Genomic DNA, 20,089 nt, shown 5'->3' with positions numbered 1-20,089 from the left:
GCACCACTGAACCTTGTATTAAGCAGCAGTCCTTCCGCAAAGCAGGCAGAAGGCAAGAAAGTCTGACTGGGAACACTGAGGAAAAGCAACACTATGATTAGCAGACCCAGGTGACTGGCACAAAAGACCAGAGGGAATCCAAGAAAGTGTAAGGAAGGAGGATAACAAATATAGGGTAATATATGCTGACCGCTATATATTTAGCAAAATCCCAAATGCTAGAATAAAAAGCAGCAGCAGTGGGGAAACAATAATTTCTACCCTACTCACTGGACACTGCAAAAACAGGAGAGCTTGACTGAGGAAGAGATTTCATCAGACTTAAATCTTCGAATGTACTAAATCAGATTGTCAGCCAGTATAAGTCAATGCAGTGGAGTTCCACTCACGCACAAACCCCTCAAACCACCACAAATAACCCACTCCAAGCACCTTCCCAACCCCTTCTTAGATTATGAACTCCTCAAATCCATTCCAAAATCTTGGCTGTCTGAACAATTTCATTACGAAGATATATGGGTGTCACTTACAGGTGCCCCATGCACTCTGTCAGTGTTAAGATTGCCGTTCAAGACAGCTCAAAAACTAGGAAAACAGAACAGCAGCAGCAGCTTTGGTCAGGAAAAAAATCCTACAAAAATAAATGCTGACTTTCGTACATTTGGTTTCATAGCTAAAGAACCATCCTAATTTTCTATGATGTAACACACTTTTCATATGTTTCAATTTTAGAAAAAGTTTTATGAAGTTAAAGAAGAACTTTGAATTTTTAAAATGGAATCTGCTTTTCAAAACCAAAAATCTACTCTTGGTTTAATACTCTAGAATATATCTGTGCATTTATGAATATCATGGAGGTAGACATCACATTACCAGGGAGGATAACTTCACAGTATGAATCGCTAATTTATACATGCACTAAAAAGTAATTAAATCTAAAATTACTTGCACTGGTTTCCAATTTGCATACTGAAGTGAAATGCAATGTTTCTGCCTTATTAATGATAGAAACATTTTGGCCAAAAGCCGCAAAAGTCCTTATTCATTGTGCATGCTCAAGATGACAAACCAAAGTGAGGTGAACCTGAAATTTTTGCAAGTACCATATATATTCCTTCTGTCAGGTGGGTGCCTCATCTTGCTGTATGTACAATCCAGTTCACAGGTCTCGGTCTTTTATGAGTACTGCAGCAGCTTTATAAATGGGTTTCTACTTCATGATCATTTTGTTGGAAGTGGAAGGGGCTGTCATGTAACATTACTGGTCAATTTTCAATGACATCTGTATAGGTGGTAACAACATCTTTTAAAGACAAGAATGTAGGTTTTGGTGCTTTGCTTTAATGTGTCTTTATTGTTTTAATACACCAGACTCATCTTTACATGTAAAAATAATAGCTGTGCTTGCTTGGGAGCTGAGAATGCAAAAAGATAGCTGAACATTCAGGTCCCTGCATTGCCTGAGCAGACGTCAGTTTTGGGAAAGCAACTGAATGTTCGTATTCCCCTGCAACAGCTTTAGGCAACTGAATATTAAAATCCACTCCTAAGAAGAAACAGATCTGCTTATTATGTGAAAAGAGTTACTAAAAATATAGGAAAGAAGAAGAGTGATAAGTCCAAAATGTGTTCAGTAGATAAGCAATTGCTCAATTCTTCTGCCCTTAACAATTTGAGGAAGCATTTAATGCTGAGATGGAGTATCAGAGGTGGTTAGGTAGAACAGAGATAAACTTCAAGTTAATTAGAAAAAATGCTTCATGTTACTCATCCACTCTCTAGTAACAGCTGTTTTGAGATATTGCTATACGGTTGATCCCACTGCAATACTGGCGTTTGAATGCCTTCCAAACCCTGGAGAATGTATTAATCTGTGACATTCATATGAATAGCACAGACAAATGAAAGCAATTACTTTCTCATCTTCATTCTGATTCATTATCTTTGATGTGCATAGCTTATGCCAAATAGCTATCCATGATACCTTGCTTATGATGCAATTTAAGATATTTATTTTAAATTATTTGGTCTATTTGGGGGCTTCAGCTAATGGAAAAAACAACCTTACTATGTAAGAAAAAAATATAACTGGCTTCAATACTCCTCCAGGAACCCCAGATTTGGAGGTCTTTGTTAAGCTAGTTGTTGGAATAAAAAACACAGGGGTGGGAAGGAAAAGGGAGGAAAGATGTTTTTCTGAACTACTGCAAAATCTGCTACCATAGGCAATCCATACGAAAGTCAGAGAAGGGGAAAATACTGCATATCGCAATGGAGATAGATTTGTGGGAAGGGGCAGGAGAACTGCAAGAGAGAGCCTGGCTGCAGAATTCCTGAGTCCAGCCAGAGGGTATCCTGCCTACTTTGTTTTTTCTTACATTGATTAAATGTAAGAGGCTCTTCTGACTATCCTGAAGATGCAATACGAACAGTAGCAGCTGTTTGGATTGGGGGACAAGGGCGAATGGTACCACAGATGGATCCTGCTGCTTTACAATAGCTAGGATGCTCTGGAACTTTTTCAAAAACATGGCCAACCCCAGGGTCATTGCTATAGCTCTGCTAAAGCATGTAGGAGATGCTTGAAATCCCCTGTTAATGTAAACCTATCCTCTAAAGGTGCGAGCTCTGCCATGACACCCCAGCAGGGCTGGGAAGGGGGACAGAAATTAAGTGTGCCCAGTCCCATCCAAAAGGATGAGGACGCGCAGTCTGCCTCTGAGGCTGCTAATCTGAGCTCTGGGTTTTGGCTTCCCACACCACAGCACTGAAACCTCTTCTCTTTGGGAAGGGCCTAGAAAAGCTGAGAAAGGTCACTGGCCATAATTTTGAAATAATAGAAGCAAGAACCATCTCCTAATAAGCAAAGGTATAAGGAGTTGAGAAGAAAAGAGGACTGCGATAAGGAAGGGCCTGGAGGAAGACAAGGGAACAGCAAACGCAGAGGGAGCTCTCAGAAGTCTCAGAGCCCCAGCGCTCCTGGCTCTTGTTCCTTATTTTCTTCATCCTTCTAAAGCAACCATATCGTCCTGGCTGCAATTTGGATACTAATTTTTTCTCCTCCCTGCAACAGATTACTGCCATCACAGCTACATGGACTAGTACTTCATAAAAACAAATAAATCAGTGGCCTGAAGCCATACTCAGCACAGAGTCCCCAGCCTTGCTGCCAATTTTTAAAACAGAATGATTTGATCCAAAAGCCCAAATGGCTTTGGATCATACCCTAAGCCTGCAGCATATCTTATGTCCCTGGCACTTTGAAATGGCATGTGAGGGGCAAGGCTTCCAACTGCCCTGGATCAAAACTCAAACAAATGGCAGAAAGGGAAGGGGGAGCCCAGGACAGGAAAATCTGACAGATGCAAGCCTGTTGGGAGTGCTGTTCTCCATGGACACAGCCAAAGGGACAGGAAAGAAGGATGCATGGGGGGGGGTGGGGGACAGGGACGACATGCTGGCATTAAAAATAAAATAGTTGTGTGCATATTGCATACAAGGCTTAAAAATAAGTGTTTGCTGCTGACAGGGGGTGGGTGGGGAGTGGTTATGGAGGGTTTTGTTGTGGCTTTTTTTTTTTCTTTGTTAAGTGCATACATCACATTACCCCAAGCTGACAACTCTAGTCAACCGTTATGCCATAGCGGCAACCCTGCAGATCCCCTTCTGTGTATTCTGCTTGCCTGGGCACCCTGACACTTCCTTCGTGACAGCTCTGGAGACCTAAGGACAAATTCTCCCTCTGTTGCACGCACAAACTCCCAGTCATGCTGATCATCAGCTACTCAGGCAAAATGAGCTTAGCACCACCACCACCTTTTTTTTTTTTTGGTCCACAGCAGGTGGACCAAATTCCAATGAAATTCCAATTTCATGAGAAATTGGAAACCCATATTGGTAAATAGCTCACTTTTGCTACGTGCTGGAGAGGATGTCTGATATTTCTATCTGTTCATGCTATTCCTGGCCCAGTTTTCTCACAGAATCTTTAGAAAAATTCAATCAAGAAGTAGCTGTTCGTAGTCTGACACAGAAGGCAAGTGCAGCTATAGAGGAATAAAATGCATGACTGGCTTCTGAGATTAGATTCCAGTCATTATTTCAAAACACCTGAATGCATCCATTTGCATTTTGCGAAGTTATACTGAGTCAGATTTTGTGAGGAATCTTCAGAAATCACATGTCCCATCCCATTTAGGTGGGAAGATTTCTGGGTTCCTAATCTACTTTTGTTCACTTACAAAAATCCCAGCTCCTGTAGCTAACACCCTCAAATCTTTTATTCTATTTCTGGGGCTGTCACCACCTGTAAATTTGGACAAAGCCAGAATTTTCTGAATGACTCATCCCTAACAACAGGGAGCAGCAAAAACTCAACTTCCATTGCAGGATTAAAGCTAAGAGTACCCCCTAGTGTTCTGGGTGCAACCTTAAAACCGGGCCAGACTATGAAACCAGAGACAAGCTTATTTCAGAATATGGCCTTTAGTTGCTTGGCATCTGCCATTTGCCTCTGGAAAAGCACACTTGTTGCAGTGTGATATGTGAATGTGTCTCTAAACCATCGTTTACCACAGCTTGTGAGTGGAGTCATTACTAACCACATTTATAATTTAAATATACTCAAGTGGATTTATACCAGTGAATCCATCTTTCCATTTGCAGCGGGTTAAAGGTGCACCCAGTCACCTAGAGCTGTTCAGATGACATGCAAAAGTCATTGGAGTTTTGGTAACTCAAAAGCTTCTGATGCTCTATGGTCTCCAATGAGAGTCATGTGTCTTAATTAATCTGTCAAGTGCTTCAATAGCCATGGAGAGAAGGTGCAGTATAATGCAGGAAATTGTTATTTATAACTCTCCCTCCTTTCTGCACAAAAAGCCACATTACCTCACATTAAATCCTGTTTTAATGACAGCAAAGTTAAAAAACAAAAAGTGTAATTTCTGTTAACTGAATCCATTCCAGACATCCAAGTTTCTTGTCCTGCTAGGTAAGGAGACCATCAGGTTCTGCCATTAACCTCCTGCTGAATGAGCACAGCACATCTTTTCACTTTTCTAGGGCTGCTCTTCCAACTAGTCTCTCTAGAGATATTCCTGTCAGAGTTTGTCACCATGTGCATTTACTAAGTAGTAGTAGTTATTTTGTCAATAACAACAGAACTTTGCTGGTGTTGTTAGCAATAGTCTTAACACACTTTGCCTTCATTGCTCTCCTGGAATAATAACAATGGAGGGCAAGTTTAATTTGCATCCAGGGAGGCACATGGTCAGTGCAGCACCTAGCAGTATGTATGTAGGTGATAACATGCTTGAGCAGCCTGGCCAATAGAGTAATTGCAGTAGCCCATCCATCAAGACTTAAATTCTAGCAGATGATGCAAATTTAATGATGAAAAATTAAAGCTTAAAATGCCAGCTAGTAGCAGCAGCTTGCAGTGGGGAAAAAGTCATGAAAGCCTGTCACCTAAACATCTTACACTGGAAAAAATATCTTCCTGGAGCAAGGCAAGCACATTAATAATGCAGCAGTGCTAGCTGAGGAAAATGGCTGGTTTGAAAAAGCAATTCCAACTGTAAGGGTCCAGGAAATGGAATCTCAACAGGATAAGCAACACTTACAAGCTCCTGCTAGGATGACTCCTTTAGCAAGCCAGAAAATAACTTACAAACAGGTCACAGTTTGTACTTCAGCAGCACAGTTAACACATGTTCAAGTGCCCAATCTGAAGGGAGAAATACTGTAATTATAAAGACAGTGCGACTTGTGCAGACCAGGTCACAAAATGCCTGTTGTGGGTCTTTCAGAGCATCTTCTAGTTTTACAGGCCTTGACATTAATACAAAGTTCAGAGTGCTTTTTATTGGAAACCCTGCAAGGCGCACAGATTTGTGACTTTCTGCAATGTTTTGGGGATGTTTACTTTCTCTGAGAGCCTGTTCTTCTATTTTGCTGTGATTTTAGCTGGTCCAAAGATGTTTTACTATTAATTGGTTTTCTGTGCTTAGACTCAAAGTGCAGCTCTGTGGTGGTAAAACCAGGAACTAAAATGAAATACAAGGCTGTCTGAAGCAACAGAAGATAAACTGGATTCTCTTGTTTTTCCCATAATCCAGGGTTCAGTGTTGCCTCTCACTTGTTTCTTCTTCCTGATTTGTTACATAAGGTAATAGTTCTTATCCAGCAACCTCAGAACAAATTGTAAGGACCAGTTTGTCACCACTCAAAATGATGTAAATTGCTTTGAGCGTAAGAAGCACCAAGATGCTCAGCAGCTTCTCTGCTGTGATACCGAATTAGATCCTTATAATTGTCTTTCCAATATATAAAGATGCAGCAAAGATGCAGAAAGGATGAAAGCTCTGTTGTTTCATTGTTTGGTTTTGTTGGTGGTTGTTTTGACTTGGGTTTCTTGGGTTTTGTGTTTGGGTTTTATTGTTTGTTTTTTAAATGGGCTGCATAAGTATTGTTTTCACCTAACATAATACACAGAAGTTCTTGGAAAAATAAAGTCTCTATCCCTAAACATCTGCAAGTAAAACTAACATCTCCACAGTACACACGTGGTCTGCTGTGGGTGTCCCCATCACAAACACAGGAAAGTGAAAAGGAAAAGAAAACTAGTATATACATAGAAGACCTCTCTCCAGAGTTATCAGTGTCAATTTCTTTGCTGTAGATTTCTATAGCAAGCTGGATTTTTTTATTACTCCACTCTTTGGCAAGCTTACTTCCCATTTTAATTGGCCTGCTCACTGCTTTATTACACATGAAGAGGGCTTGGGGGTTTTTTATTTCTAGACACACCTTAGCTTAGCAGCAGAGAACTGCTTTTCAAAGAGCAATGCAAGCATGCTACAGAGGCTGCCAGGTGTACATACCACAGTGCTTGAATGTGTCATTGTTTAGAATTACACAGCCCTGAGCAAAACACAATCCAGCCACGGTTTGTTTTCCTGTCAGGAAGCTGAACTGAGAACAAACACAAGATTCACATAAAAAGCTAATGCAGCTTTTCTAGCTGTAATAAAAACAAACAAGCAAATGGGATATGTCCCACCACTTACTTACACTTGAGTTCACTTGTGTATACCCACTGCCTCTGAGTACATTCACAGAGAGCCCACCTTTTTCTGCTGCTCCTCTACCACTGCATAGAAATCACCACTTCAATTCCACACTGATCCCCTCTGGCTTTTAGTCACTCCCGTGCCGAATTCCACATTGGTAGAAATTCTGCTGTGGCTTCAAGGAAAATTAAGGAGAGAACATTTTTGTCAAATGGAGTCACACAACAATTTATCCAGTGCAGAACTTCCCACATCACTGCATGACATCAATTTGCTGTGACAATATCTGCAAGTATGCAGGATGCTGGGAGAAGGTGGATGGCGTCAGGCAGAAGGCATTCAAAATGAGAAGTTGTGGATCTGGGGTACTTGGTTGAACCTCTGTGTGGAGAGATGGGGTCCAGGAGGTCTGAGGACTGCTGAAGGGTTGCAACTTCGCTGTTAAACATTCATTTTTGTGCATACAATTGCAGCAGTTCTGGTCCTATTTCACTCACCCCTCCTCCCCACATCATCACCAATTCCAACTTAACAAGGATTAACAAGGCTACAGCATGCTGAGGAAACATGGGACTTCTGCAGATAACAGCCAGGAAAGTTGAGTTGCCTCAGACTTGGTGAAAGATCAGTGCAGACTGTTGTTCTGATGTGTCATTAGTGAAAAAGGATACATGAGCTTAGGTAGAGCTATTAAGCTTAGATATTTCTCCTAGCTTACTGAGATGCTCGGTATACAGGCAAAGTATTAGCTTTGAGGTTTCTGCTTTCTGCTACCTGCTGTCAAATGCCCTAGTTTGGGTAGTGAAAAACTAATGCCAGCTGTAACCTAATAAAGAAAAAGGCTTTGGACTTTGCATGCATAACCAACACCTGTCCGAATGACACTATAAACCTGCTGCTGCAGCATTTGTTCTCTCAAGGGTATATAATTCAACATAAAATGGAGGACGACAGAGAAGGATACCAGTATCTTCGTTGCACAGACCTACAAACACATAAAATCCAGTATTTTGAACCTGAAGCCAACAATGCCAACTTGCTATATGAATAGTGAAGTGGGAATTGGTTAGCATGTACTGCATACATATCTTTGCTTTAACTCTGCCTCTCTCTTCCCCTGCAAAAGTCAAGAACTGCCAACTCCCACCTCCCTCCCACCAGGACCTGGCCACTTTCCTCCATCACTGGCATTGCCAAGTCCTGACCGTGCCCAGGAATTTCACTGCCTGCCTCACTGACGCTACTGCTTGGCAGTCCCTCAAAAATATGGGACATCATGTTCTGCCCTCAGGAGACCCACAGCATGAGAGTCAGGAACCTAGTTTAAAAGGACAGGTATTCCCTTACCATGAAGGGCCAGTATTTCTGTCTGGCTATATGTATTTGAGTGCATATTCCCTGGCAAAATAAGGCAGTGGAGAAGGGATGAAACAAGGATTCGTTTGATGTTCTTGTCCTCAGGCCTGGTAAAACCAAATATTTATTTGACAGATGATACCCTTCAGAAGTGAGGGATCTGACCAAAGTGCTAGGTTTGGGTAGTGGCCCTGAAGAATACCTCTGTAATCTTTTGCTAGCCTACCCAAAAGAATGACGAATGGCATCCACTAGTTCTGTTCTCATAGGATACCAAATTTCCATTTCAACAGATCCCCTGCCACATTTGCAGATGCAAGAGCTTTGGCTCTATTGGTTAATTTGGCACAGGTTAATCCCAAATACATTGTCCAACCTTTTCACTTATCACCAACATGCACCCAATGCATTACACAAAGATGTCTCTCCATCTCTCCAGAAGCATTTTTGGTATCACTTCATCAGCTGCTACAAAATGTAGTACATTGATTACAAGTAGAAAGGATAAACTTTCCATGCACTGCAATATCAACATGGCAACAAGAAACTGAGACAGGCAAAAGCTATAGACTGAGTTTTTATGAGTGAGTCTGGCTCAATAATGAACGGTTCACAACCGTTCTAGTGACTGCAAACAACTTTGAACAGAGGATACAAACTGCTCCATGGACATCAGAAGCTGAATTTTCTATACACTGAAACAAGCCACAGAATATCTACTGATTTCAACAGCAGCATTATTTTGGCCTAGGTGGATGTTTTTTCTGCAAGAATAGCAGTGTTGCAGCTAAAGTACTGAACTCCAAGGACTTGTATGTAGCTTCTAACTCTGCAAGAAGCTTCATAATTCAGTCAGGCAAGTCACTTCAGACTAAAGTCATCCCCCCTGGGATGCAATTCTAAATATTATATACTTATAAATTGCAAAAGTAATGACATACATGGGTTTCTTATTTCCCCAATTGAATAGGAATAAAAGCAAGCATTCCTCAAATTGTCTTTGCGCTTCTAACCACGTAGTCCTGTGCAATGAACAGACAAATTCCATAATGTTTTTTCTTCGGCATTTTTGGCCAGAACAAGTTACTTCCCAGGATGGGGGGAAAAAAAGAGTGCACATTGTTTTGTAAATATAACCCTCTATGACAAAGAAGTCTATTATGAATATCTTGATGCCCAAGTTAAAAGGACAGCCTGCCAAGAAAATTGTGATCATCCAGTTTGCAAAGTCTTTAACTATTTCCATAATTTCAATATTCTGAACACCAGCAAAACTTGAATTTTCCCAGAATAAAGCCAGTGAGCAGACTCGCAGCATATGCAAGTACAGTTTGTCCTTACTCTCTCACCAGTCTCATCACTCACTAATAGCTACTTGGGAATTGATTTCCTGTGGGGCTAAATTACCTTCAATTGTGATATTCTTGATATCTTTCCAACCTTCTTTGTCACCATAATTTGGTCTGATGGGGACATTGGGGAGATAAAACATACACACTGTACATAATTTTAAGCCCACAGTTGAGAGCTGCACCCTGAATGCAGCCTTAAACACAACGAAGCGCTTTCCTGAAATCTGCTAGATTTACAATCATAATGAGGATAAAAACTAAAGCTATGTCTTGGCCAATTTCATTGGACAACTGTGTTCTTTTAAATAAATTACAAGCCTACAAATGAGTTTGCGATATGAAGCCTGTATCTTTTACCACTCTCAGCAGTTCTTTAAATAATGAGTCAGGGAAAAACATGTCAACAAGCCCTATCCTTTTTTGGAGACACAACAACCTTGGAGGTACACAGGAGCGTTCTTGTTCTAATTTAAAAACAGCATGAAATGCACTACAGAACTTTGTTTTCTGAATGGCCCTGCATTCAAAACACGCCTAACAGGCTAAATCTACTAAAGACTGATGTTTGCATTTTCTCTGACTGTCCCACTTAGCTGTACCATTAATACAGCAAATTAATAGAAGCATCATAAGCCACAGTGCTCTACTACTTAGAAGCTGGCTGGCTCCTGCCCCATTTACTTCTATCTTAACAGAATTTTCAAAGAAACTGACTTAATGAATCATGTTTAGTCATGCCAGAATGCTCACTGACAGCATAGTTTAAAAGCAATACCTGTTCTCAGGGGACATTTTGCCATATCTACATTCCACACAAAGTTCTGGGTTGTATTTATATATTTCCTAGACATGTATATATTCACTAGTGAACAAAAACAATTTCGGCTCTGCAGCTTAGTCCTCCCCATCCTCAAAAGGATAATTAATGCTAGCATATCACTTTTTGTAAATCGTTTTGAGATGCTCATGGGAAAAGCCGTTTAACGCAAAACTATTAATCTTCACCACTGATTTCTAGGGAAGAAGGAACAGAACACTGTCTTTCTTCTCTCCTTTCCACCTGCTATTCTCCCCCTTAGGTCAAAAACGTACAAGGTAGTAAAGTGCAAAAAGTTATTAGTTGACACTGAGAGGCCAGTTCTGCAATTTGATTCACCACTGTAGAAATAAGTTCCACTGGACTGAGGTTTGTGTGAGCAGATCAGAACACAACTAATACATGAGACAAGAGAAAGTAATAGGCCTTAATATAAATCAATGTGCACTACTACCAAACTTTGAGACAGTGTCTCAAGTTGGGCTTTTACTTAGGAATCCTGATGCCTCATTACACCTTGCTCCAGGTACAGAAACCAACTGCAAAAGCATGACCTTCCCTGCAGGAAAAGGGTCTGGAAGCACCAAATACAGTAGAGTTACTTCTACTACATACGCTATTAATGTGGCTTTACAACTGAAAAACTGATTTCTGGAGAAGATCACTGAATACAAAACCTAACACTGGTCTAAAAAGCTTTCAGGAGTGCTTTATTTTCCAACCACTAAGTTCTTCTTTAACTTCAGTATAGTTTGGTTGCATTTGATGTTCTTTTCATGCAAACATACTCCTGTCCCGCACACTTTTTTCTTTTATTTAAAGCAACAAAGCCCATCATAATGGATTAAAAAAGCCACTATTTTCTGACATTTGGTGGACAGCCTCACACATTTGAGATTCTACAAAGCATTGATATCAAAAACTGGAGATGTATACCGTGTGCAGTGGGTTTTTAGCAGACTGAAAATTAAAGCGTCACTTGCAAATAAGAAAGGTGTAAAACTGACTAATCTAATTCCACGGTGCAAGGACTAATCTAATTCACAGTGGAGCGGGTGAGGGGTGTGAAGGGAGAGCCAGCTGCACCCTCACTGGGGCATCATGGGGGCTGTGGGCTGAGGATCAGCTCAGGGCATTCCACAGAGCAATGCAGATGCCATCAGGTGCAAGCCTGGGCACAGGGAGCCTATAATCCTCTGCAATTCTCAATGGCATGCTCTAGATGATTATGTGAAATGGAGGTGAAGATTTGATTTTAATATGCTTTGTACTTTGATGATCTCTCTTTTCAAGCAGGTTATATCCAAAATAATTATATTTAATTTCCCATTCTTTTCCTGATGCCACAGAGCACCTGGTTATTTCTAGCCTGACCTTGCTCATTTTTAGGAAAAGAAATATGGCAATTTTTTCTTAGCTGAAAGCTCTGCAAATATCTCTCTGTGAGCAAGGCGCATAAGAATACAGATCTACCTAGTAAGCTTTACTGAAAAAATGAAAACAAAACAAACAAACAAATAAGGTTGGGTAGCCAAAGGCAAGCAAACCTCTATCATACTAACAAAGTAATCTGTATCTAGACATCTCCATCATTCTGGAAAGGAAAACCACATCTCATCACACTTCCAACTCTGTGCAGTCTTTGCTTAATGCACAAGACTTAGTATACTAATGAGCATATACTATTTGAATGTTATATGTTGTCAAAGAAAACATGCCAGGATAGAGAATGATCTCAGCCAAGTCCTTATTTCCCCATTTATGAGGTTAAAAAAAAAAAAAAAAAAAAAAAAAAAAGGAGCAGAGGATAGATTAAAAAGTGTCAAATCCTGAGTCAGTTCAGCTTCCTCGTATTGCCCCCAAGTAGTATTTAATTGTTGCCAAGCAGCAGAGAGCTAATTAGTGCAATGTCATGTTTCCTTGTTTTCATCACTTGCTCCTTCCCACTTACATGCACACTGCTCCTCAACTCAGCTGTACAGGATGAAATCCCGGAATAAAGAGAAAGGGAAATTGGCTGCAAGAAACAAAAGAATTGAAAGCACAGTCTTGCACGCAACCTATAGGAACGCCCTCCCTCAAAGCACTTGTTCTTCTTAGTAAAAATCACCCTTTAATCTTTGGCCACAGAGCACACATTAACACCTCTAGCCAAGCAGCTGGCAGGCTTGGGCTGTGCTGCTAACCCACCCACCAAACCAGCCAGCTGAAAGCTACAACAGGTATTCCCACAGGAGATACAGTCACTGCAGTACTGGTGAAGCTCCTGTTGAGGGCAATTTAGAAAATTTAATATTTGTGCTGCAGTGCACATAGGAAAAAACCTGTCAGAAAAAACTAACAGCAGCTTGTGTCAATTCATTTGCTAGAATGAAAGAGATGCCTTATTTTAAACCTACTCATTATATCCTATTTAGACATGCCACCTTCTCCCCATTTTGTATTTCAGTGCTTCCTCACAACAGATATCTTTTTCAGAGTGGTGGAGAGCAAAAAGATTTTGTCTTCCAAGATACAGACCAGCATCAGCACTCCTTTTTTAACCCAGCGATACATGTCCCTGGTATTGTAAGAATTTACTGCCTTCTCAGAAGGCTCCAGTCTATTTCTGTATTTGAAGTAGCAGAAGGACCTAAGAGCAAATGCTCCTCCCATTTCCCACACACACACAGATGGGAAAGGGATCCCAGAATGCAGAAGCTGACTGCACATACAAATCAAACAGAGAATGGGTTTAGGGGGTCAAAATAAGGCATCCATGGCAATGCCAAGCAGAGACTGACTGCACTGGAGACCGAGATCACCTAGTTACAGCACATCAAAGGCAGCGGTTCCTTTGGCCACCATTGTTCACCATTAGGCAATAGTCTTTAGTTCTCTGTGTGGTTTTTGACCCCTAGCACTTTTCCCAAATGCTAGAAAGATGTGACAAACCAGAGGCTTTATCTGAGTTTCTGCTCGCAAGATTGTGGCTAAAGGGTCAACCCAACAGCCATTTATAACTTAGAAAAATCAACACCTATTAAACCCATTGTGTTAGGAGTGGAAGGAAACTCCAGTGTTGCCTTTCAGGGGAAGATCAGCAGTTACCCTCTCTTTTTCATAATTGCTGACATACCATATTCCCCTACATGAGCTTTTTTGGAAAAATACGAAGGCAGGTGTAAACAAAGTAACAGCTCTCTGTTCTCTGCTTCCCCATGTTTGACCCCATTACCTTCTATTTTAGCTCTAGCCTTAACGACCACATCACATCCAGAGTCCCTGGCCCATAGGCTTAATGAAACTAGGCCATTTCCCAAACATCTCCCAGGTAACAATGCCAGTTGGCATTTCAAAGCCTCGAGTAGAAAGTTCAGCCACGTGGCTACCATTAAATCTAAATGAGAGCTGGGAAGAGAAATCCTCCAGTCAATGTTGAAAATAATTTATCCCAGAGACCAAGTCAGAAATTCAAGTCCACTTACAAGAGCATGACACTGTAATAAACACACTGTGTGATATTTCTTGCATTCATGAGCCACTGAATCAGTTTAGATATTCTTTATGTTTAGGCAGCTCAGCTATCTTGATACAGTTCCCTGTCTGGCAAGCGATCGGGAGGGCTGGGTAAGTGCAGCGTATCTTGTCAGCTGCATCAGACAAGAACATCTTGTACTTGAGCTGCTTGTTGAGTAGGTTTGAAAGACAGACAAACCGGCAGACTAATTAGATTTTTTGAACGGTGGTATTGAAAAGTAAAATCCTTATAACATGCTATCAGTTTAAACATGTCTGTGCATGATAACAAATATCCTCATCAATAACAACAATAACATTTAAGCTTCAACTGAATACCAGGGAAAGTGTTAGTATTCAAATTAAAAATATTCCAATATAAACTGAGCTCTGAAAAGATCCCAGAATTCCCCATCCTTATTTTTAGGCAACCATCACTAAAACCAAAAGATACCTTTGCAGCCTGGAATAACTGAAACTAAGACAACAGACTGAACCAAACCAATATACCCATTTCTGTTAAGAAACTGACTGAAGAGGTTAAAAAGTAGTTTGCAATGATCTGAAAAGCACTTTGACCTTGGAGGGAAAAGCTAAGCAAAGAAAAGCATCTTGCAAATATAAATAATGGGATAAAAGAGCGTGATACGGTTCATCTGTTACAATCCCCTGAATAACCCTGGAAAGGCCTCCCAGTTGCAGCAGGATGTACAGAATATAGCCTTTGGAGTTTCTCACTTCTAAGATTTCTAAGAATGATGTCTCATCTGAGATGCCAAAAACCTAGGATTTAAGCAACAGCTATTACCAGATTTGCTCATCTTTAATACTAAGAGAAGTTGATGCACATGAAGAATTAATAGGATTTTCTGAGCAAGAATGACTCATGCTAGCGGTCATTACACAAGAACACCAAGAGGACTGTAACGTCACACTCATGAGCAAGCACATGTTGCTCAGAGAAAATAAGCCAAGCACCTTCAAAATCCAATGGCTGTGTTAAATCCCATGACATCTGCCTAAATTTCTATGGGTTTTTAATGGCAGGTTCTTAGCCTTGCCAGTCTTACAGCATTGCTGACACCACTACTCAAAATAAACAGATCTGAGGGAACTTTCTACAACTCACCTTTTCAGTAATTCAGAATTTTACTTGGTTTTAGACTGTAAGCTTTGGCATAACTGTTGAAACAACACAGCTATAAACACAAGAAATGAATGCAGCAGGCACTGTATATTTCTGAAGAGCTAGATTTTGCTTGCCTCCCAGTGCTATGCCCACTGCATGTCCCTGAATGAGTCATCTGTGCAGAGGAAATACCTCAAAATTAGCAGATTAGTAATGGCAGATCACAGAGATTTGGACATAATGTCATGGCTATGCTCCTTTCAGATCCAGGCTCTCTATGCTCATACAGCTCTGATGACCTTGGACTGCATATCCCAGCACATCCTCCTTCCAGAGTCAAACAGCTCAGAGTCTCAGCATAGTGCTCCACTTGGACGAAATTGTGTTCTCCTACACTTTTCCTTGTGCACATAAGCCAGTGGCAAACTCTGCAGAGTGGGGAGTGCAGACCGGGGAGAGGAAAGCAAAGGCACATAGTGCTGGTGCACCCACCCAAGCTAGCAATGATGCCAGAGGCAGGGTCAGAAGCACAGGTCCTGGCCTTCACTGCACATGCATAGCAGGACACAAGCATGTAAGCCTACTGCATAACTTACACTGAATTATGCAATCCTTCAGTGCTTGTTAATGAGCAGAGGCTACCACAAATTATTATCAAAAACAAGCTCATAAGGGGAAATCCTGAATAAACATGACCTTGCCTAATAGGCAAACCATGCTTTTGGGCCAAGAAATTATGCATATTATCTCAGGAATAAAAGTTACTGAGCTATAAATAGTAACAAGTCCACTACTAGTACTAGAGAAGACAAACCTAGGAGTATGCTTGTTTGCATAAGTTGCAGTTAATCTTATTGGGTAAGACTACAAATGTTCTAATTTGGTTTTAAAAGTAAAATCAATTGTAAATTTATTTAGACCAATTTACCTGCCTGCCTGTTCTACATCACTGGGCCTGTATTGATTGTTTGAGATGGAACTCATTCCAAATTGTATTGATTTAATTCATTAGCAAATTTTTAGCAAAACATATTTTGTGGTTTCAGGACAGAAGTACATAAAGCTCCATTTAGAGACTGCAGGACTGGAGCAGGGAGTATTGGAAGGGGGCTAGGATTTCTCCAATGAATAAGACTTCAAACCAGTAATAATATGAATAATATGTTTCAGATGATAGAAAAAACATTTTCTAAACAATAAATAAGAAAAACTAGGAGTGGAAAAAGCCTAGATACATTGATAGGGGGAAAAAATCCAGTTGGTGAAATAAAAATGGGGTGAATAATTCATAAATAGTAGAGTGTATTGGTCATTTTAACAGACATTTTGATTTATGGATTTAAGTGCCTAAAATAGCTCAACAATTTATAAAGCATTTTAAAATCAACAGATCATGAGTAGATTTGTCTGGCTTTACAGCAAGGCAGTCGAGCTGCATCTGTTACCTTGGTAACTGAAGGCACCTCAGTTACCATGGCTACAGCTCCTTTAAAATATGGTTGGCAATTCCTCACGCCCCAACTTTTGTGACTATTTTGAAGAGGGGGAAAACATCCTAGTACTATGTAAACATCTGCATTGAGACAAAAGGTCTGTAAAATGCAAATTTTCTCAGCCCACAAGGCCAGGTTAAGAATAAGCTAATTTTTCTGCTGCAAATCTTCAACTCAGAGAGAGACTGTGTCATGAAGAACTTGGTATCACATACCCAGCACAACAGTTCACATCAAAAACCAGCTCTACTGCTTACTGGAAGAAACTGCATAAATAGACTCCTACCACATTGCAATTTCTTGTGTATCAAGGTTCCCCACAACAGGGAAGCTTCCTGGATGGATTAGTGAAACGTGGAGGGGGGTGTGTGAAAGATATGCTGGGTTCTTGTTTCTGAGGCAAAAGAGGTGGCAACAGGAGCGCATTCATGTCCACTGACTTCAGTCAGTACCCAAGATAAGTTTCCTATACAATCCTGAAGGGACAGCTTTACGCAGGGAACAATTTACTGCACTCAAATTGGTGTCCTCTGAATTATCCTGAGGTTCGAGGAGCATTTATGTTGCCAAGTTGCAAGTAATGTGTTTATGGAAGTTGTTTGCATCCAATGCATCAAGATGAGAAACGGACTTTTCCACCTTTCTGGAAAATTGTGCACCTTTCCGGAAAATTGTGCACCTTTCCCAAAGCACAGGGCATTCAAGGAAGAGGTCACAATGGGAAGCTGCCTCTTTCTCCTCATTGAGGTTATACTGCAAGTTGAGTTTAAAAATACTTCAAGCTCTGATTGAGAAATAAAAAATAATTTTTTAAAATAATCACAAACTTTTATTTTGGCACTTTTAATTACTCAACTAGTTCTATGCTTTAAAATAATCTTTAACACTTTCTGCCTGGGAAATAGTTTCTTGTGCTCTCCTAGACATTCACTCACACATTGTCCATGCCCCAAGCAGGCCTGTGGCAACATACAATTGCCACAAACCACTCAAGAATCAGAAAAAGAATGGGTGAAAACAACCCCTCTGGGGTGAATGCTATTTTCCATCCTTGCCAGCTAACAGAATATCTTGCTTGAATGCAAGTTCCAGCTTTCTCCTCTGTTGACTTCACACCCAGGACCCTCTCCCCCCCACCCTTTGTTTCCTGTAGCTGACTCTATTTACCTTACTTACTACCCACAAGTCTGTGAATTACTTTTTTCAAACAAGTCAGCATTCCAGACCACTCTTTGTTTTTGAAGGCCATATTTCTAAATAGACTTTTGTATGTAATAGTTTGCCCAAGCTTTTCTTTAAGCAAAGGGCATGCTACAGAAAGGACATGGGACAGCAGGCTGTCTCACATTCAAGAGAGAAAATAAAAATCATCCAGATGTTCCCAGAGAAAAATTACATTCTTGGAACCAATGCACACCCAATGGCAGTTCATTTCACCCATTTTCCCTTAATTTTTAATGCAGTTTTGTGGCTATTGTAGGGAAGAAACAATAGGGAAGAATTGCTAGGGAATTCTAGGGAAGAATTCCAAAAGCGATTAGTGATTTCTGGTGATTCACAGTTAATGAGTCTCCAACCCAAAATCTCTTTACAGGCCAGATTTTCATAAGCTGGCAGTCTGATCCTGTTAAAACATATGATAAGAAATCATAGTGTTAAGGACTTCAGAGTCTCGTGACAAACTACTGAAGTCACTAGAAAGGGTAGAGGAAAAGCTCTCACCCTTCTCTAACCCAGAGTGGCCATTTCTAGAGGTACTGGTGTAGTAGAGTTGCACAAGAAGAACAAACCTCTGAGAGCCTACAAATCTACAGCACTGCCCTCCATCCTTTACACCCCCACTCTCCACATTTTCTACATGTTGGGACTCACTGCACTGCAAGGTTAAAAGGAAGAGCATGGCTGAAAGACTGAGCTGGAATTTCTCTATTGGATAGCTTTGATCTCTGCAAACCCAAGTTCGGGGGGACTGTATCTTGGCTACCAGACACAGTATCCTAAAAACAGCTCAGCACTCAGAATCTGACAGTCTTATCCATCCCTGTGGAAGTCTGGTTATTAAGACACATTTTGAATGATAGCTCCTAATTTAGCCCCAATCTAAAACCTCAATACTGGTAATTGTGTAGCCAAAGTTAAAAAAACATACTTGAGAAACAAAGGCTCTAACATCTGAGCCTCACAATCGCCTCATCTATGCAATAGCATCTACTTGTTTTGCCTTACAAAACAGCTGCAGAGATCGATATCTATGCCAACATTTCAACAGTGCTTTCAAAGCATAAAGAGCTCCACACTGTTAAATGCAATGCAATATTTCAGGTTCTTTGCAGCACAGGTAGGTGCATAATATTCAAATAAAGCTACTTCAAATGAAGGATATTTCCTTTATGTTGGAGGATAGAAGTCAGAAACTAAGTTGGCTCCTCAACCACAGTTCACATCATACCTTCATGAGAATGCAAACATAGCACAGATGGTACAGCCAGAACACAGCAAACAATAAAAGATGAGAGGATCCTATTATCCCACAAGATGTTGAGTGTTCTGCAGGACGTAAGCTAAACACAGTTGCATAATATTGCTAGCAAACCTCTTAAAGTATTGTAAATTGCTTTCATCTTATGTAGAAAACATTTTTCCTCTAGGTTCAAGCTATGACTTACCTTGGTTCCTTTTCTAATCTTTCCATCTTTCTTTTAACCTTGACTGCACAAGAGGTAGTTTTTATGTTTGCTTGTTGTTTATGCACCTCACTGTAGGTGTTTGAAAGCCTCCTTGTCTCAGTAGTGCTGAGCCTTTTACAGCCCCAACCAAGAGGGGTTAACGGAGAGAGGTACTTAGCGCAGCTCCCCAGCACCAGATGAGATGGTAGCTTTCACAGTAGCTACCTGCAAAGGGCTATAGGAGCACTTTTGAACTGCTGTGAGCAAGATGACAATGCTGTGCAACCAGCCCTGCAGCCATACCCCTGGAAATCCAATCTCTGCAAGACCTTGACAGCTGCTAACAGCAAACTGGTTTATGAGGGGGTGATCACTACATGTAACTGATACAGGGTTAGTATCACAGGTGCTATATGTGACTCATTAATTTAGCCTTAAAAACATAACAATGAGGACAGGTTTTTTTCAGTTGCTCTCCTGCATGCAAGCACAGAGTTTTTGCCTGTCTGTAAGTACACACTAGTGTGGCTATATTGGGTACAGTGAATATACACAGTAGGAGAAAATATTTTACCAGGGAAAGAAAGGATGGTACAACCCTCCCCTTTAAATCAGGATAGTGCTGTTAGTGAGGAGAATGAGAACATGCACTAACTGCCCTATAGTGAATACTATGATAAGCACTCATGGTATGGCAGGTGCCCT

General features: G+C 40.7%; 1 protein-coding gene across 6 annotated transcripts in view; it reads left to right on the top strand.

Moving 5' to 3' along the window:
- KCNC1 (potassium voltage-gated channel subfamily C member 1) overlaps window positions 1-20,089 on the top strand; it is a 131,086-nt gene that overhangs the window by 56,225 nt on the left and 54,772 nt on the right. The window lies entirely within an intron of this gene.

Source organism: Strigops habroptila, chromosome 4, assembly GCF_004027225.2.
Source record: "Strigops habroptila isolate Jane chromosome 4, bStrHab1.2.pri, whole genome shotgun sequence".
NCBI lineage: Eukaryota > Metazoa > Chordata > Aves > Psittaciformes > Psittacidae > Strigops > Strigops habroptila.
Note: the sequence above shows the minus strand (reverse complement) of the source record. Positions and strands in the feature narration are given on the sequence as shown.